At 36.9% G+C, this 21,100-nt stretch overlaps 1 long non-coding RNA gene across 10 annotated transcripts; it reads left to right on the top strand.

Annotated features, from left to right (window-relative positions):
• Nucleotides 1-1,088: 1,088 nt before the first annotated feature.
• LOC110807886 (uncharacterized) lies at nucleotides 1,089-18,230 on the top strand. 10 transcript variants are annotated; one of them, XR_015816072.1, is made up of 7 exons: nucleotides 1,089-1,491; nucleotides 1,567-1,640; nucleotides 4,054-4,413; nucleotides 4,499-5,556; nucleotides 11,311-11,422; nucleotides 11,785-12,885; nucleotides 17,960-18,230. It is a non-coding gene; the product is annotated as an uncharacterized LOC110807886 (long non-coding RNA). The 10 variants fall into 10 exon arrangements; XR_015816073.1 differs by having other exon boundaries at nucleotides 1,090-1,491; nucleotides 11,785-12,837; XR_015816074.1 differs by lacking the exon at nucleotides 11,785-12,885 and having other exon boundaries at nucleotides 1,095-1,491; nucleotides 4,054-4,181; nucleotides 4,362-4,406.
• The last annotated feature ends 2,870 nt before the right edge of the window (nucleotides 18,231-21,100 follow it).

Raw genomic sequence — 21,100 nt, 5'->3', positions numbered from 1 at the left:
CTATTGAATTGAATGCTATGGATTTTGCAATCCATCATGTCCAAAACTAGACACTAAAATGCATGTACCTTATTACCTATAATTAATTATCCTTTTATGTTTCTATGGAATTAAAATAACTTCCTAATATTAATTTCTTTCATGTATCTTCATTTTATAACGTATATTATATATATAACTAATTAATTTCTTTTTACTTTTCCTTTTCAAGAGTGTAAATGTAGGATGAATTTGTTTTATATGGTATGTACATTTGGATATATTTTTATATATAACTAATATCAGAATTATAGAAATTATAATAAGTTTTATTTTTAGTTAATAAAATGTATATATATTTTAGTAAAAGATATTTGATGTTTTAAATTACATAATTCCTTTAGATTTTAGTAAAAAAAATGTATTTGATATTTTAAATTTAATTTAGAAATATTGTGAATGAATATGAAAACTTCATAAAATTTGTATATTTAGTTAAATTTATAATTTTATGTAATAGCCAACTGTGTGTTACAGTAAACCCATATCTAAGGAGGTATTTTAACTATGTGATTTATTTACTAACTTAAAGTAAATATATTTTCTATTTTAAATAAAATAATTTTAAAAAGGATTAACAATTTAAGTACAATTATACAGAAGTGAAAAAAAATGAACTTTTAAAATTTTCAATAATGATATTTTTTAAGAATATTATAATTCTATTTCTTTAATTTTTATTACTTTAAATGAATTAATAATAATAATAATAATAATAATAACAATACTAATAATAAAATAAAAAATATATATTATATATGAATTTGACTAAACTTTTATATATAGATGTGTGTATGTATAAGTAAACATATGCCTAAATACATAAATGAAAGAGTAAATGTATATATATAAATATATAAGTAAATATATAAGTATAAATATATACAGATGTGTGTATGTATATATATGTAAATATATATGTATAAATATAAACCCAACAAAAAAAATACCATTAATGTAGCCTTAAAATGGTCTTTTTATTTATTATGTGTATTAGATTAAAATTAAAACTTTGCATATAGGTGTATATATATATTTACATATAAACCAAAGGTGGGGGAAACAAGGCAAATCCGTAAGTGGCCGCTCTGGCCTTGTATGATGTAACACCTCTACACCAAATGGTGTTAGTGCCTCAACCAGCTGGCTGGGACAAGCTTCTGGTAGGCCATATGTCGTAACTCCAGCTCCACTCTACAGCAAGCTGTCGGCCATGTGCTTACATCTACGGTTAGGAGCGGCTGCATGCGAATGGAAGGCTTGGATCAGTTCGACTTTTCCCTTGAGTCTTCTCCTACAGCACTTCTTCTTCCTCATTTCTTCTACCAACAAACAAACCCAAAAAAAAAATGGTGAGTTAAGAGAAATTAGAAGCTTCGGTGGTGAAGACATTTGGGAAAACATAATATGTGAGTGTACGAGTGAGATTGGGAGTTCAAAACTCAGTTTAAAGTAAGATTTTTTTCTCCTTGAATTGTAATCTTCCACTCTTCCTTCACACTTAAACACGTTTCTTAATAACCTTAGGACTCCAGATTGTGCAGAAGGCTTCAACCGAAGCCATTTTTCTGCAATATTTCTAGAAGTTACAGACCGAGCAGGTATGCTACTGTCCCTCTTTTTTCTCTTCCATTTAGTTAATTTAGTGAGCCTTATGTAACCTAAAATCATAATAGGATATTAGGGATTTGTTAGAAATTAATTAGAAAAAGCTAAACACTTCAGAAAACTAGAAATTAATATTACTTTCTGCAACAGTTGTGCGTATTGAGGAGTTGTCCTTTAAACTTTCAATCCAACTTTTCTTGTGATTCTTTGGCTTATTTTTGCTACTTCTATGAGGTAAGATGGGTAGTAGTTTTGTTCATAGAAAGATGGCATTTCTAGATTGCATTTCATGGGATGTGTTCTTTAAAATTGCATAAAAGAAGTGGATTTTTATATGGAAAAGGGTGAGTGTGTTCATCTTGTGCTTGATAATTATGTAATCTATTCTAATTGTATTTAATAAGTTTTTGTTATGTTTGAATATGATTGATGATGATGGACGTCTTAAAACCATAATAGAGAAGAAGAGGGATGGAAAACAGAGGCCATTAGCCGCTGTTAAGTGTTCGGGCATCAAAATGGCCCTAAAATCGTGCTTCATAGTTTCTTCTGTGTTGACACGTGAAAAAGAGGGATTGTTGGTACAAATGAATAACCTAGAACCGCCTTTAGAAGTTTGCCAACGTGCAAATGCAGAACAAAAAATAGTTGAGAGTATTTGTGCACCTAATGTAACACCCTGCTCACCACTGTGCTTAATTTGTATATGGAATACTCTAATTATTAGGGCTTTAAGGCCACACTGAACTTATTTATTGTATTCTGTAGCTTATTAACGTAATTTATAAATTATGTCGATTTAATTTAATTTAATTTTAATTTAATTATTTAATCATCATTTTTTTTTAATAAATGAATTTCAGAAAAAATAGAAAATAGGGGGAAAGATCCTGCGAGAAAAATCTCATGGGAATGGGCTACTTGAGTGACAGGTGCAGGATGCGCGCATAGTGTGCATGTCCCATTGCGCGTGGAAAGGAGGACAAATATGCACACGTGTCTTGTCACGTGCAGACAGAACCCATTTGCCGTTCACGTGTGTCACATCACGCGTAGACAGGCAGGTGCCGTAAATTGTGCACGTGCTGTCTATGCAGCAGGCCTGCACAGATAAGCCTATGCGCAGTAGGCCTGCACGCGGTGTCGCGACGCGCGACGCCCTGACATGCAGCAGGGTAGCTTGGCGCTTGCAGCGCGTGCGCTGGGCAGGTGAGGCCACTGTTGTCTCGAGCAATGTGTCGCCGCCCACCTCAAGTGGTGTGCTATCACTTGTGTTGTTACTGCCCGTGGAGGATTTTTTCTCATCATTTTTCATGCCAAACATCTTTTTAATCTCTCTATTCACTGGATTTCGCTACTTGGCGCGAATCCAATGGTTCCCATTCTCTATAAATAGGGGGCCCTTCCTCCCATTTTCTCCACACTTCTATTCTTCTACCTTTCAAGAGTTAGAAAGAGAGAAAGTGATCTAGAGAGAGAATGAGAGGAGAAAAGAAGAGCGGGTAGAAGAAATTATCAAAGTTTCGGTAAGAAATTTAGTATTTTTTTAAATGCCTTAAAGGGTATTTTTAGAGAAAAAAAAAGATTAAATTGATAATTCTGTGATTTTTCATGTTTTGTATGCTTTGTGTTTTGTAGGCTTAATAAGTTAAATTGTTCTTGATTTCAAGCATGTAATTATAATAATATGATACTCGTGAGGTTATCTAAAAAATAAAAAGAACAAAAAAAAAAGAAAAGAAAAGTGGAATGAAACATGAATGATCCAAAGTATGTACCTGTATTGACATGCATAACGCATCAAGAATCTCATTAGACTTTTTATCTATAAGGGGTATCTATTCTTGTATCCTCATCCGGGGTATCTGTTTTCCTCCTTCCCCATCTGGTTTGAATAGTCGTAAGAACATCGCTCCTTGTTGATGACGGTGTAACCTGTGACGAGAGTGGTGATGCGAATATCTATTAGGGATCACATTTGGCTATGTACTATCATGACAATAGAATATCTGATAGGATCACTATGGTTGGTACGGCCGTGGTCATAGATCGTGCCATGGTTTGGCAAATTGTCATTATCTGTATCTGATCTGGTCATTCCACATGAGTAGTCAGAAATGAAAGTTATAACGACTTCGCAAAGTATGACATGAAAATCTGAGCATTTCATGATTTATTAGATTTTTTCTATTGTTTGGTATGCTGTGTGTTTATTTTGATTATTGGCTATAACGTGATATTTTTCTTCAATAAATAAATTATTTTCATAAGGCAAGATAGGTCTATGGTGTAACCAAATGGTAAATGTTTATGTTTAAATAATTCACCTTTTAAAACCTTACAATATTATCTAAATACTATTTTCCTTACTGAGCATACAGAACTCACTATTTCAATGCCCTCCAGATGAGGAAGATAATGAGGAACCGCCAACTGACCTACCCATTGAAATTTATGAGGATCCCATGGATTCGCAAAACTTGAATGCATGATCGTCATCACATTCTGATGAGTCCAATAGTATAATGAAAGAGGTGGTCTATTTTGTATTTTACAGCCATTTTTGGCCTCAGTTATAGATGTAATTGGAACTCATATATTTGTAAGGGATGTGTATTAATTAGTTTTCCTGCATATAATTTTTATCATGCACTCGTAATTCTGTTTCTGTATCTGACACTCACATGCCTTAATTAGCATATGGGATATCACAGATGGTAACAGAGCAGATTATGCGGACCAAATCCCTTACAACTGAGGTCGTAGGTAGAAAGACCCTTAAAATACCTAAGAAGAATAAGTCCTGTTTTCCAAATTAGACCACTAACTCAAGTCTTTCTTTCTTTTGTAGGAATGACGCGAGGAAGACCATTTATAGAGTGTATCGAGAGATCAGGAGACTAGGATCCTCCAACCAAGGCTGAATTTGCCGAACTCTTCCAAGCCATCCAAGGATTGATTACAGTTGTAGGATAGAATCAAGCCAACTCTTGTCGAATTCTTGCCCCAGAATACCGAACAGCTAAAATGTCCATTTCTTATAACATAGTAGAGTTTAGGAAGCTTAACTCGCCAAATTTTGAAGGTGGCCCAGACCCCTTAGTAGTTGAAGCTTGGATCCTACAGATAGAGAAGCTTTTCTTAATCCTGGACCTGACTGAGGAACAAAACGTTCTCCTAGCAACCTTTATGTTAAACGGTGAAGTATAACATTGGTGGCAACTTAAGAAGGAAGTCCTACCTACCCCTACCACATGGGAAGTTTTTATAGATGCATTACTTGATAACTTTTTCCTCACTTGACGGTTGTCCAGTATGCAGCCCGTTTTATCCAATTATCTAGGTTCGCCCCTCTATTAGTCACTATTGAAAGTCGCAAAGTTAGAAAGTTTCTAAAAGGCTTGCGTGCCGACATCTATGATTAGGTTGCGATGCTGAGACCCAGCTCGTATCTGGAGGTGCTAGAACATACCTAGTTGGCCAAAGACCTCATTTAGGTTAGGCACCAATGTATTGTCCGAGTCTATGCCCAACAACAACAACCCCAACAGCCTAGAAGAAGATTGCCTAGCCCGGTAAGTAGCCACCCTGATAAGCAAACCAGAGTTTCCCTTCCCCATGCCTTGCCTCCACCAACTAGACAGCCTGGCCGACCTTCCTAGTCCTGTCAGCATTTTGGTCGCTGGCATGGTGACTTACCCTATCGGTATATCAATCATGTTTGCTATACGTGCGGAAGAACCCAACATCTTATAAAGAATTGCCCCCAGTGGCCGAAGAATGTGGCTAGGCCTGTAACACAGGGTCGTGTGTACCACCTAGATGAACTCGATGCTCTCCCCACTCCTGATTTTATTCAGGATATGCTTTCTATTCATGATACTTTTGTCAATGCTTTGATCGATACAGGTGCTACTCACTCTTTTATTTTATGTGCATTTATTTGTAAACTTGATATTATACCAGAATCTTTAGCAAAAATATTAATGGTAGAGACTCCCTCTAGGAGATTATTAGAAGCTCACTGTATACATAAGGGTTGCAAAATAAAGGCTTTAAGGATAAAAGTATTTCTGAGCTTGATACTATTAAATTTCTCAAGATTTGATGTGTATTAACATTGGACTGGTTAGAAAAATATAGAGTAATAATTGATTATGAAAGTAAAGTTATAAGTTTACGATCCCTAAAAAAGAAATAAAATTGATTGTTATTATTTTTTCTTACAATTGAATAAATAGGAATATGGGTGTTGATCCTGCTATGTGTTCCATATTGATTGTTTGCAACTTTCTAAAAGTCTTTTCCATCGAACTTCTTGGTCTTGCTTCCTGTGATAGGTGAAAATTTTAATTGAACTGCTACCTGGAACCCAGCCGATTTTGAAGCCTGCCTATCGTATGAGTCGTGCTGAGCTAGTAGAGTTAGAAAATTATCTTTTCTGAACTAATTCTTTAGAAGTTTATCTGCCTTAGTCATTTTCCTTGGGGCGTTCCAGTATTGTTCGTGACAAAGAAGGATGGTTCCCTCAGACTCTACGTGGACTATTGGAAACTCAACCTAATAACAGTTAAAAACAAGTACCCTTACCTCGAATCGACGACCTCTTTGACTAATTTCAAGTAGCCACAGTCTTCTCTAATATCAATCTCAGAACGAGATATCACCAGCTGAGAGTCAAAGATGAAGATATTTTGAAGACCACTTTTTGGTATATATACGGTTTGCACAAGTTCAGAGTAATGTCGTTCGGGTTAACTAATGCCCTTACAGCCTTCATGGACCTCATGAACAGAGTTTTTTAGAACCTAATAGATTAGTATGTCATCATATTTACTGATGACATCTTAGTGTTCTCCAAAAGCTTAGAGGAACATGTAGTACACTTGTCTGAAGTTTTGGAGACCCTTCACTGGAACCAACTATAATGTAAACTTAGCAAATGCTCTTTCTGGTTGGATCGAGTTTCCTTCCTCGGTCATGTAATTTTAGGTAAAGGAGTTTTTATGGATCTATCTAAGGTTGAAATAGTAATCAATTGGAATCTGCCCACCAATGAGGCTGAGGTACGTAGTTTCGTTGGCTTGGTAGGTTACTATCGGTGGTTCATCGACGAATTTTCTAAGATTGTTACTCCATTGGCCCTACTCATCCAAAAGGGTGTGCCATTTATCTAGAATTATGAATGTGGTGAAAGCTTTATGGAATCAAAGTGTCGTCTTACCTCTGTTTCAGTATTGATCCTCCCTGACAACACTAGAAGGTTTCAGGTTTACCACGATGCATCTTATATTGGTTTGGGGTGCATTTTGATGCAGCATGGTAGAGTGGTTACTTATGGATCCTGACAGTTGAAATCGTATGAGCAAAACTACCCTACTCATGACCTGGAATTGACAGCCATTATCTTTGCCTTAAAAATATGGTGTTATTTCCTGTTTGGTCAAACATTTGAGATTTACACTGACCACAAGAGTTTGAAGTACATCTTCTCACAGAGAGAGTTAAATATAAGACAGAGATGCTGGATGGATCTCCTAAAGGACTATGACTGCAAGATCATCTATCACCCTAGTAGAAAAAATGTAGTCGCTGATGCACTAAGTAGAAAGAGGTCTGCAGTGTTGGCCCAAATCATGGCCTACAGTTGGAAGTTATTTGATGCTATACAGTCACTCTGTCTCAGCTACTATGGTAAACGTACCTATCTCGCTCAGATCCGAGCTCTATTAGATCTCTTCATGAAGATTTGGGAAGCTTAGCCCACAAATTAAGAACTCACCAATAATCTAGATAAGTTCTCTTCGGACAAATTTCCTGATTTCAGGATTTCATATGATGGACTATTTAGATTTCAGAACCAACAAGAGTTCCCATCGCTGTAAGGGCAAATTTTCTCAAAATCGCTCATGCCTCCAAGCTATCTATCCATCTCGATAGTACTAAGATGTACTTAGACTTAAAGCATTAATACTAGTGGTCAAGAATAAAGGACATAATTGACTATGTCTCTTGACGCCTTACTTGCTAGAGGATTAAGGTAGAACATTAGAGACCTAATGATTTGTCATAAGGCCTTTCGATTTCAAAAAGGAAGTGGGAGCATGTAACCATGAATTTTATCACCGGACTGCCCAGGACCTATTCTGGTCAAAATACTATTTAGGTAATTGTTAATAGACTAACCAAGACCACCCATTTCTTTCCCATTAAAATTATTGACTCCACCAGCAAATTGGCCCGTCTTTATGTTGATGAGATCGTTCGACTTCATGGCATTCCCTCATCTATCATGTTTGATTGAGATCCTCAGTTTACCTCCCATTTTTTGGATAACTTTCAGGAAGCTCTGGGGTCTGGATTATACTTCAGCACTGCTTATCATCCCCAAATAGATGGTTAATCAGAACATACAATTCAAACATTGGAAGATATGTTGCGTGCTTGCGTCCTTAACTTTGGCGATAACTGGAATGAGTATCTTCTCCTATGTGAATTTACTTATAATAACAGTTATCATTCCAACATTGGCATAACTCTGTATGAAGTCTTGTATGGTAGGCCTTGCCGCTCTCCCACTTGTTGGAGCAAAATAAAAAACCAGCATCATTTAGGACAAAACTTCATCCAAGAGACTATTGAGAAGGTTGCGATTATTCGTGAGAACTTGGCTACTACTCAGAGCCATTAGAAGAGTTATGCCGATAATCGTAGATGACCTCTGGAATTCACCATTGGAGACCAGGTCTTGCATAAGATTTTACCCTACAAGGGAAAAATGTAGTTCAAGAAACGAGAAAAGTAAGCCCTCGGTATGTTGGACATTTTTGGATCATTGAATGTATTACACCTATGGCGTACTACCTTACTCTACCTCAAGAGTTTATGGGTTTACATGACATTGTCCACGTCTCGATGCTCAAAAGGTACCACTCTGACCATTCTCATATCATTCTTCAAGATGAGATGCAGGTACAAGTTGATATGACTTATGAGGAATTTTTTGTGGATATTCTTGGATGGACCGACAAGGTCTGGCGCAATAAGATGATTCCTATGGTGAAGGTACAACATCACATACCAAAAAAGGCGACATGGGAGTTGGAAAGTGAGACGAGGGAAAAGTTTTTGGACCTATTCGAGACAAATTTGGGGACTAAAATTTTTTAAGGTGGGGGGGGGATGTAACAGCCCACTCACTACTGTGATTAATTTATATTTGAAAAATTTTAATTATTCGGGCCTTAAGGTCACACTAAAGTCATTTATTTATTCTGCAGCTTATAATTGTAATTCGTAAATTATGTAAATTTTTATTTATTTAATTTTATTTGATTTTATTTTAATTTAATTATTTAAGAAATTTCAGGAAAAACAAAAAACAGGGGGAAAAATTCGATGAGAAAAATCCTGTGGGAATAGGCTGCCCGCGCAGGCGCCCATAAGCGTGTGTGCATGCAGTGCGTGCACGATAGGCATAGGATGTGCGCAAAGTGTGCATGTCCCATCGCGCACGATGCAAAGAACAAGCTTGCGTGCTCGTCCTGTCGTGCGCAGGAAAGACTTATCTGATGCTCACGGACAGGCAGGCGCCACACACTGTGCGTGCGTCGTTTGTGCAATAGGCCTATGTGGATAGGCCTACGTGCATGGGGCCTGCACGCAGTAGGCCTACATACGGCACCCCAGCGTGCTTAAGCCCTGTGCATCTGCAGGCTAGCTTGTGCGCGTGGCATGGTAGCCTAGCGCCTACAGGCTAAGCCTGCAGTGCGTGCGCTGGGCGAGTGAGGCCATTATCACCTTAGGCAGTGTGTCGCCCCCCACCTCGGGTGGTGTGCTGCCGCTGGTGGTGTGCTGCCGCTAATGGTGTCACTGGTGGTGGAGGAAGTTTTTCTCCTTTTTTTTCGTGTCAAGCATCTTTTTACTCTCATCTCTTCACCAGATTTCACCACTTGGCACAAATCCAACGACTCTCATTTTCTATAAATAGGAGCCCTTCCTCCCATTTCTCTACACTTCCATTCTTCCACCTTTCAAGAGTTAGGGAGAGAGAGAAAGTGATCTAAAAAGAGAAAGAGAGGAAGAAAAGAAGAACAGTATAAAAAAAATTATCAAGGCTTCGATAAGGAATAAGTATTTCTTTAAACATCTTAAGTTATATTTTTAGATAAAAAAAGATTAAATTGATAAGTATGTAATTTTACCTATTTTGCATGCTTTGTATTTTGTAGGCTTAATAAGTTGAATTATTCTTGATTTCAAGCATGCTATGTGAGTGATAGACACTTGATGATTTGTATATAATTATAATAATATGAAACTAGTAAGGTTATCTAGAAAATAAAAAGAAAAAAAAAGAAAGAAAAAAAAAGTGGAATGAAGCATGAATGATTCGAAGTATGTATCTGTATTAACATGCATAACGCATCAAGTGTCTCATTAGGCTTTTTATATATGAGGGGAATCTGGTTCTCTATCCCGATCCTGGGTATTTATTTTTCCCTTTCCCCATCTGGTTTGGAAAAAACGTAAGAGGATCGCTCCTTATGGATGTCGGCATGCCCTCTAACGAGAGTGGTGACACAAATATCTATTAAAGGTCACCTTTGGTTAAGTAATATCGTGACCATAAAATATTTGATAGGACCACTATGGTTGGTATGGTCATGGTCATAGGTCGTGCCATGGTTTGGCAAGCTAGAAATGTGCTTGAGTAAATTGTGATTATCTGTATCTGATATGGTCATTCCACATGGATAGTCAGAATTCTGTATCTACCTTCAGAGATGGAAGTTGTAATCACTTCGCAAAATATGACACGAATGTTTGTGGGTCTAGTAAACTGAATTATTCTTGATTTCAAGCATGCTATATGATTTATAGACACTTGATGATTTGCATGTAATAAAAATAATATAAAATCGGTATTATTATCTGAAAAATAAAAGAAACAAAAAAAAAAGAAGAAAAAGAGAAATGTGGAATGAAACATGAATGTTCTGAAGTATGTATCTATATCGATATGCATAATACATCAAGTGTCTTGTTAGGTTTTTTATCTCTGAGGGTATTTATTCTCCTAACCCCATCGAGGATATTTGTTTCTCTCCCTCATCTGGTCTGAAAAGACGTAAGAGGACCACTCTCCGTGGATGACGGCGTATTCTCTGACGAGAGTAGTGACACAAATATCTGTTAGGGATCACCTTTGGTAAAGTACTGTCATGACTATATAATATCTGATAGGATCATTATTGTCGGTATGACCATGGCCATAGATTGTACCATGGTTTGGTAAGCCAAAAATGTACCTAAGCGAATTATTGTTATCTGTATCTGATATGGTCATTCCGCATGATTTGTTGAAAATTTGTATCTGCCTTCAGAGATGGAAGTTGTAACGACTTCGCGAAGCATGACACAAAAATATGAGCACTTCATGATTTATTTGATTTTCTCTATTATTTGGGGTGATGTGTGTATATTTCGATTATATTAACTTGTTGTTTTCCCTAATAAATAAATTATTTTCATAATGTAAGTTAAGTCTACGAAGTAGCTAAATGGTAAGTATTTATGTTAGAATAATTCACCTTTAAAATCTTACGATGTTATTTAAATACCATTTTCCTTACTGACCATATAGAACTTACTCTTTCCAAGCCCCTCCCAGATGAAGAAGAAAATGAGCAATCGTTTGCTGACCTACGCATTGAAGTTTATGAGGATTTAGTGGATCCACAAAACTTGAGTGCATGATCGTTCTCACACTCTGGTAAGTCCAATAGCATAGTGAAAGAAGTGGCCCTCTTTTGTATTTTGACTTTGTATTTTATAGCAAGTTTTGGCCTCAGTTATATGTATGTAATTGCGAACTCATATATATTTGTAAGGGATTTGTATTAATTTACTCTACTGCATAAAATTTTATCATGCACTCGTAATTTTATTTCTGTATCTAACAGTTATTTGCCTCTATTAGCATTTAGAATGTCACATATGGTATTAAAGCAGAATTACACGGATCAAATCCTTTACACCAAGGCCTTAGGTAGAAAGACCCTTAGAGTACGTAGGAAAGATAAGTCCTCTTTTCAAAAATTAGACCACCAACTCACGTCTTCCTTTCTTTTGTAGGAATGACACGAGGAAGACCATCCGTAGAGCATACTGAGCGATCTGAAGCCCCGGATAACCCGAGCAGGGCTGAATTTGCCAAACTCTTACGAGCCATCCAAGGATTGACTGCAGCCGTAGGAAAAAATCAAACCAACCCTTGTCCACCTCCTACTCTAGAATACTGAACAACCGAAAGGTCCATTTCCCATAACTTAGTGGAGTTTAGGAAGCTTAACTTGCCACATTTTGAAGGTGCCCCTAACCCCTTAGCAGCTGAAGCTTGGATACTATAAATAGAGAAGCTTTTCTCTGTCTTAGACCTGACTGAGGGATAGAAGGTTCCCCTAGTAGCTTTTATGCTCAATAGTGAAGCTAAATATTTGTGGCGATTTAAAAAGGAAGTCCTACCTACCCCTACCACCTGGGAGGTTTTTATGGATGCATTCTTTGATAACTTTTTTCCAACCTATATCCAAGAAAAGGAGGAGGAATTTCAGGATCTCTGCCAAAGAAATCTAATGGTTGCCCAATATGTAGCCCGTTTTGTTCAACTCTCTAGATTTACCCCTCTAATGGTCACCCTCGAAAGCCAAAAAGTTAGGAAGTTTCTAAAGGGCCTTTATGCCGACATCTATGCCTAGGTCGTGATGCTGAGACCTAGCTCACATGTAGAGGTGCTAGAACATGTCTAGTTGGTCGAAAACTTCATCTTGGCCAAGCACCAACACATTGCCCAAGTCCATACCTAACAACAACCCCAATAACATAGAAGGAGATTGTCTGACCCAATAAGTAGCCACCTCGATTAACAAACTAGAGTTGCCCTTCCCCCTACCTTGACTCCACCAGCTTAACCTGCCTGATCTAACCAACCCTGTCAACATTGCGGTCGATCGCATGGTGAACTGCCCTATTGTTGTATCAATCATGCTTGCTATTAGTGCGGAAGCACCCAACATCTTATAAAAGACTGCCACCAGTGACCAAAAGATGTGGCTAGGCCTGTAGCTTAGGGTCGTGTGTACCACCTAGATGAATCCGGTGCTCTCCCTACTCCTATTCTCATCCAGGGTATTCTTTCTATCCATGATACTTCTGCTAAGGTTTTGATCGATACAGGTGCTACTCACTCTTTTATTTCCTATGCATTTACTTGTAATCTTGATTTTAGGCCAGAACCTTTAGTAGAAATATTAACGATAGAAACTCCCTTTAGGGGGATTATTAGAAGTTCACTGTATACATATAGATTGTAAGATAAAGACTTCGAGGATAGAATTGTTTGTGAATCTAATATTATTAAATTTGTCAGGATTTGATGTGATATTAGGAATGGACTTGTTAAAAAAGTATAGAGTAATAATCGATTGTGAAAGTAAAATTATAGCTTTGTAGTCCCCGAAAAAGGAATAAAATTTATTGTTATTATTTTTCCTAACAATTGAATAAACAGGAATATGGGTGCTGATTCTGTTGTGTGTTCCATACCAATTGTTTGCAACTTTTCGAATATTTTTCTCATTGAACTTCCTAGTTTGTCTCCCCTGCAAGAAGTGGAGTTCCTAATTGAATTACTGCCCGGAACCCAGCCAATCTCAAACCTCGCCTATCGTATGAGTCGTGCTGAACTTACAGAGCTAGAAAATCAACTTTATGAACTAATCACCCAGAAGTTTATCTGCCCTAGTCATTCTCTTTGGGGCGCTCCTGTATTGTTTGTGAAAAAGAAGGATGGTTCTCTCAAACTCTGTGGGGATTACTGAGAACTCAACTGAGGGATAGTTAAAAGTAAGTACCCCTTACCTCAGATCGACGACCTCTTTGATCAACTGCAAAGAGCTACGGTTTTTTTTTAAAATTGACCTCAGAACAGGATGCCACCAGCTAAGAGTCAAAGAAAAAGATTTCGAAGACTACTTTTAGGTACAAGTACGGTCTGTATGAGTTCAGGGTGATGTCGTTCGGGTTAACATATACTCCTGCAACCTTCATGGACCTTATAAACAGTGTTTTATAGCATGCACTAGATCAGTACGTTATCGTCTTTATTGATGACATTTTAATGTACTCCAAGAGCCTGGGAAAACATGCAGTACACTTGACTAAAGTGTTAGAGTCCCTTAGTCAGAACCAACTGTATGCTAAACTTAGTAAATTCTCCTTCTAGTTAAATTGAATTTCCTTTTTCAGTCATGTAATTTTGAATGAAGATGCTTCTGCAGATCCGTCCAAGTTTGTAATAGTAGTCAACTAGAATTCGCCCACCAATGTGGCCGAGGTATGTAATTTTGTTGGTTTGGCAGGTTACTACTGGTGATTCATCGACGGATTTACTAAGTGACCCGACTAACCCTAAAGGACATACCATTTGTCTGAAATTACGAGTGTAATGAGAACTTCATGGAATTGAAGCGTTGTCTTAGCTCTACTCCTATCTTGATCCTCCTTAACAATACAAAAAGATTTCAGGTCTACTACGATGCATCTCATATCAGCTTAGGATGTGTCTTGATGTAGCATGGTAGACTGGTCGCTTATGGGTCCCGATAATTGAAATCCCATGAGTGAAACTACTCTACCCATGACCTAGAGTTGGCGGCCATTATCTTTGCCTGTAAGATATGGTGTCATTACCTGTTTGGTCAAACTTTTGAGATTTACACTGATCACAAGAGTTTGAAGTACATCTTCTCACAGAGGGAGTTAAATATGAGATAAAGATGCTGGATGGATCACCTAAAGGACTATGACTGCAAGATCATCTATCACCCCAGAAGAGGAAATGTAATTGCCAATGCACTAAGCCGAAAGGAGTTCGCATGGTTGGTCTAGACCATGGCTTCTAGTTAGAAATTGATGGATACTATGTAGTCCCTCCACTTTAGTTACTACGACAAAGGTACCTATCTTGGTCAGATTCGATCCTTACCGAATCTCATTATGAAAATCTAAGAAGCTTAGCCTATGGATCCAGAACTCACCAAGAATCTAAGTAAGTTCTCTTTTGATGAATCTCCTAATTTCAGATGATGGACTGTTTAGATTTTGGAATCGAATTTGGGTCCCCGTTGATGTAGGATCGGATGTTGTCAAGGCTGCTCATGCTTCCAAGCTATCCATCCATATCGGGAGTACCAAGATGTACTAGGACTTGAAACATCAATACTGGTGGCCAAAAATGAAGAAGGACATAGTCAACTACGTCTCTCGATGCCTCACTTACTAGAGGATTAGGACAAAACATCAGAGACCTGATAGTTTGTTACAAAGCATCCCGATTCCAGAATAGAAGTGAGAGCATGTAACTATGGATTTTGTCTTTGGATTACCCAGGACTTGTTCTTATCAGAACGCTATTTGGGTCATCGTTGACAAGCTAACCAAGACTGCCCATTTCCTACCCATCAAAACCACTGACTCCACTAATAAATTAACCTGCCTATATGTTGATGAGATTGTTCGACTTCATGGTGTTCCCTCATCCATTGTATCTGATCGAGATCCTCGATTTACCTCCCACTTCTGGGATAGCTTTTAGGAAGCTTTGGGATCTGGATTGTATTCAGCGCCACTTATCATCCCCAAACGAATGGTCAATCAGAACATACAATGTAGATATTGGAAGATATGTTACATGCCTGCTTCCTTGACTTTGGTGATAATTGAGATGAGTATCTTATCCTGTGTGAATTTGCTTATAATAACAGTTATCAATCCACCATCGACATGGCTCCGTGTGAAATATTGTATGGAAGGCCTTCTTGTTTTTCCAATTGTTGGAGTGAAGTCAAAAACCAGCGCCATTTGGGACTAGACTTCATTCAGGAGACTATTGAGAAGGTCGCGATTATCTGCAAGAACTTGGCTACTACCCAAATCAATTAGAAGAGTTATACCGACAATCGTAGGCGACCTCTGGAATTCACAGTTGGAGACTAGGTTTTCTTAAAGGTTTTCCCCTACAAGGAAAAGATGCAGCTTGGGAAAAGAAGGAAATTAAGCCCTTGTTATGTAGCACATTTTCAGATCATTGAGTGCATTGGACCCATGGCATACCACCTCGCTTTATCTTGAGAGTTTACGGGTTTATATAACATCTTTTACGTCTCGATGCTTAAAAGGTACCACTTTAAGCCTTCTCATATCATTCCTCACACTGAAATGCAGATACAAGCGGATATGACTTATAAGGAAATCTCCAAAGAGATTCTCGAATGGACTGACAAGGTCTTGCACAACAAGATGATTTCCATGGTGAAGGTACAGTGGCAACATCATACCCCAAAAGAAGCCATGTGGGAGTTGGAGAGTGAGATAAAGGAGAAGTATCTGGACTTGTTCAAGACAAATTTAGGGACCAATTTTTTCTAAGGGGGGGGGGGGGGGGGGATGTAACACCCCGCCCATCGCTATGCTTAATTAATTTAGAAAATCCTATTTATTCGGGCTTTTAGGGTGTATTGAACTTATTTAATTTATTCCGTTAATTATTATCGTAATTCTTAAATTTTATCAATTTTATTTTAATCAATTCTATTTTAATTTAATTGCATTAATTTTATTTTATATTAATTCAATATAAAAAAATAAAAAAATGAAAAAATGGTGAAATATGAAAAATTTCGTGGGAAAGGGGAGTTGCCTGTGTGGGTGCCTGTGCACGTGCGCACAACTGACATGAGACATGAGCACAACGCGCACATCCCATCCATGTGCGTGGTGCAGGGTCAGACCCTGCGTGCGTCCTTTTGTGCACAGGAAGGCCATCCATATGTCGCCTCGCATGCGGACTGGCATTACAAATTGTTCGTGCACCGTCCGCACAGCAGGCGTATGCGAATAAGCCCCTGTGCGCTTGGGGCTTATGCGCGCGATGCCCAACGCGCCTGGGTCCAGTGCCTGGATAGGCTAGTTTCTGTGCACATGACAAGAGGGTCGTGTGCCTGCAGGCTAGTACGCTAACGGGTCATTGCCGCCTCGGGTAGTGCACTACCGTCACCTCAGGTGGGGCACCGCCGGCGGAGACTTTCCTCCCTCGTTTTTCGTGCCGAGCATCATTTTTTGCTCTCTCTTCACCGGATTTCATCATTTGGCACAATTCCAACAGCTCCTAATTTCTATAAATAGGGTCTTCCCTTCCCATTCTTCCCTACACTTCCATTTTGTAACTTTTCAAGAATTAGAGAAAGAAAGAGAGAGAAAGTGATCTAGAGAGAGAATGAGAGAAAGAAAATAAAAATAGTGAAGGAGAAATTATCAAGGTTTCATAAGGAAAATTAGTATTTCTTTAAACATATTAAGGGATATTTTTAGTTAAAAGAAAAATTATTAAATATAATAATTGTGTTTGTAGGTCTAATAAGCTAAATTGTTCTTGATTTCAAGCATGCTATGTGATTTATAAACACTTAATGATTTGCATGTAATAAAAATAATATGAAATCGATATTGTTACTTAGAAAATAAAAGAAACAAAAAAAGAAGAAAAATAGAAATATGGAATGAAGCATGAATGGTACGAAATATGTATCTATATTGACATGCATAATGCATCAAGTGTCTCGTTAGGCTTTTTATCTTTGAGAGGTATCTGTTCCCCTAACCCCATCAAGGGTATCTATTTTTCCCTCTCCCATTTGGTCTGGAAAGACGTAAGAAGACCCTCCCTGTGGATGGTAACATACCCTCTAGCAAGAGTGGTGACGCAAGTATCTGTTATAGGTCAACTTTGGCTAAGTATTTGTCTTGACTATAGAAAATTTGATAGGACCACTATGATCGGTACGACCGTGGTCATGGATCATACCATGGTTTGGCAAGTCATAAATGTGCCTGAGCAAATTGTTGTTATCTGTATCTGATCTGTTCATTCCACATGGGTAGTTGGAAATTTGCATCTGCCTTCAGAGATGGAAGTTGTAACAATTTTGTCAAATATGACATGAAAATCTGAGCATTTTATAATTTATTTGATTTTCTCTATTATCTGGGGTGATATGTGTTTGTTTTGATTATATTAACATGTTGTTTTCTTTAATAAATAAATTATTTTCATAATGTAAGATAGGTCTACAACGTATCTAGATGATAAGTATTTATGTTAGAATAATTCACCTTTAAAAGCTTACGATGTTATTTAAATACTATTTTTCTTACTAAGCATATGGAACTCACTCTTTCCATGCTTCCTTAGATAAAGAAGAAAATGAGGTATCGCCAGCTGACCTACCCATTGATGTTAATGAGGAACCTGTGGATCCATAAAATTTGAGTACATGATCATTCTCGCACTTTGATGAGTTCAATAGCATAGTGAAAGAAGTGCCCCTCTTTTGTATTTTGACTTCGTATTTTGTAGCCACTTCTGGCCTAGGTTATATGTATATAATTTGGAACTCATATATATTTGTAAAGGATTTGTATTAATTTGTTCTGCTGCATAAAATTTTATCATGCACTCGTAATCCTGTTTCTATATCTAACACCCATTTGCCTTAATTAGCATTTGGGATGTCACAAGCTCCATGGCTCAACAAGACTTCTAAAGACTCCTGCTTCCCGAAGAACTTGAAGAAACTAAAACTTAGTAAAAAGCTAATTGAAGAAAAGCCTAATCTTTCAAGAGTTTCTCTCAAATTGATTATAAGTGGTGTGTTTACAACCTATGGGCAAAGCTCTATTTATAACCTTCCTCGGGATAATTTTAAGTAATTACAATCTCTTGAAGAAATTAATAAAATAATATCTTAGTAAAATTCTATTTAATATAGGATAATTACATAATAAAATATTTATTCTATCCCATCTATATACAAAATAATTAATTAAATATTCTTAGTAATTGATTTTACATTAAAATAATAATAGGATAAAGTCTTAGGATTAAAATCATAATAAAATAATAGTCTAGTATAATCCTAAGGTAAAAATATTATATAATTTAGTCCCTAGATAGATTTAAAATTTAACTATAATAAATAATAGAAGATCATTACCATGTGAATTTGTTGAATTTGGTTTTGAAATTCACATAGAACATGTGGTGAAAAGGAGTCCAAAAGGGATGTCATCTCTTCCCTTTCCCCACACACGTCACACTCATCATTAGTGTTGCCTAGGGAAGCCTGCACACATGCGCGCAACTTGGGTTGGGCCCCCACATGTGCAGCCATCGGGCCTTATGGCTTTGCGGCTCGCCTAACTTTCTCCTTGGTTGTGCCTGCGACTGTTGCTAGGTCAGTTGTTACAGTCGGCTTATTGGGTCGTTTGATCAACCTTATAGCTTTTTCTATAGGTGTGGACCCGTTGGGTCGGTCTCGAGATGAGGGCTAGCTCTCGAGTCTCCTCGATGGGCCCGTTAGTCCACCGCAGGGACGTGCGGCATGGGCCACAAGTTCTCCTTAGACACAACCTACTAGCTTGTAAATTTGGCCTAACAGGTTATGGAGTGGGTTGGGTGACTTAGGTCAACCATATGCGGATGTTTCCTCCATACACGGCCTTGGGTACACTATCTTCATCTTACTGGACCAATTTGAAAGCCTACAACTCATCATCTTTGATGCTTCTTTGGGCCAGTTGTCTTGGCGGCCCATAAGGCTTCTCGGTCTTGATGGCATTGATGATTCACCTTACCTGATCTAAGCTTACACGAACTGGATCCTTGGGCTTAATGGGATTGGGCCTTGTTATTGAATCTCGACTCCATTTTCCTGGTACATGCTTCTTCTGAGTTTTATCTCTGGGTTGGCATGAATTTTGATTGTTGCTTATTGGGTAGCTGGAATGCCTTTCTATGGTCATGTCACTCGGAGTGACCTCCATTATGGTTTCCACTCCTTTTCAAAGTAGGCACTCATATTATAGAGCCAACAATGCGTGTTTTAGTTGTTAGGATCTAAGGCATTATGCTAGAGATTGTCCCCATCCCCACCATCATCAGGTTGCATGGAGATGTGGGAAAAAGTTAGTTGAGCTTGTTGCTAGGGCTACTCCTATAATCATGGAAGGTACACTTTTTATTTCTAACTCTTTTGCATGTGTCATTGTTGATTAAGATGTTATACACTCCTTTGTTTTAATTAATTTTGTTGAAAAGATAATTATTAAGCCTGAACCTTAGAAAAAATAGTAGTGCCAGGAACACCAGCTAAGAATTTAATTGCGTCTAGGTGATGTTTAAATCTTATAAGAATAAGATAATAGGTAAGAACTTACCAATTGATCTTCTACTCTTTCGTTTTCAAGGGTTTGAGGTTATCATGAGTATGGATTGGTTGGCTGCCTATCTTGTTACCGTTGATTGTTTCCATAAAATAATAACACTTCATTCTTCCCAATAGTACATCTTACTCACTCTAAATAAATCAATGTAAACAATAAATAATAAAGATATCATATTTTATATTTCTATTAAATTATAACGTAACTAATTAAAAGTTTTTCTAAATATAGTTTAAACTAATATATAAAATTTTCTTTAACAAGAAGAGAAATGAATTTTAAACCGAGTATTCAGACCAGTGTTAGATAAGTATGTTATAGTCTTTGTCAATAACATACTTGTCTATTCTCATAATCTGATAGATCATTCAGTACACCTGACACATGTCTTGTAAACACTATGACAGAACAAACTACATACTAAATCTAGTATGAGTTATGGTTTCCTTGCACACACTGATGATTTCTGAGTTCTACTCATGACTATCCAATGCTTATCCTTGGACACTACTATAAGAGATTTGTACTCAGGGTAGAATTTCAAAATTTGGGGACAAATTTTATTTAAAGGGTGTATAATGTAATAGCCAGCTACTATGTGCTACCATAAACCCTTATCTAATAAGGCATTTTATCATATGATTTATTCACTAATTTATAAATAATAATTTTCTATTTTAAATAAAATGAATTTAAAAGGGATTAACAATTTTGGTACGATTATACTGAAGTGGAAAAAATGAAACTTTAAAATTTTAATGAGAGAGATATTTTCAATAATGATATTTTGTAAGAATAATATAACTCTATTACTTCAATTGTTATAACTTTAAATGAATTAAAAATATATATAATAATAATAATAATAACAATAATAACAATAAAATAAAATATATATTATATATAAACTGAACTAAACTTTTATATATAGAAGTGTGTATGTATAAGTAAACATATGCATAAATACATAAATGGAGGAGTAAATATATATATGTATAAATATATAAATATATAAATAAATATATAAGTACAAATATATACATAGATATGTGTATGTATATATATGTAAATATATACGTATAAATATAAATCCAACAAGCAAATACCATTA

This window comes from Carica papaya, chromosome 9, assembly GCF_054855325.1.
Source record: "Carica papaya isolate Zhongbai chromosome 9, ASM5485532v1, whole genome shotgun sequence".
Classification (NCBI taxonomy): domain Eukaryota; kingdom Viridiplantae; phylum Streptophyta; class Magnoliopsida; order Brassicales; family Caricaceae; genus Carica; species Carica papaya.
The sequence above is the reverse complement of the archived record's forward strand: the minus strand, read 5'-3'. Positions and strand labels throughout refer to the sequence as shown.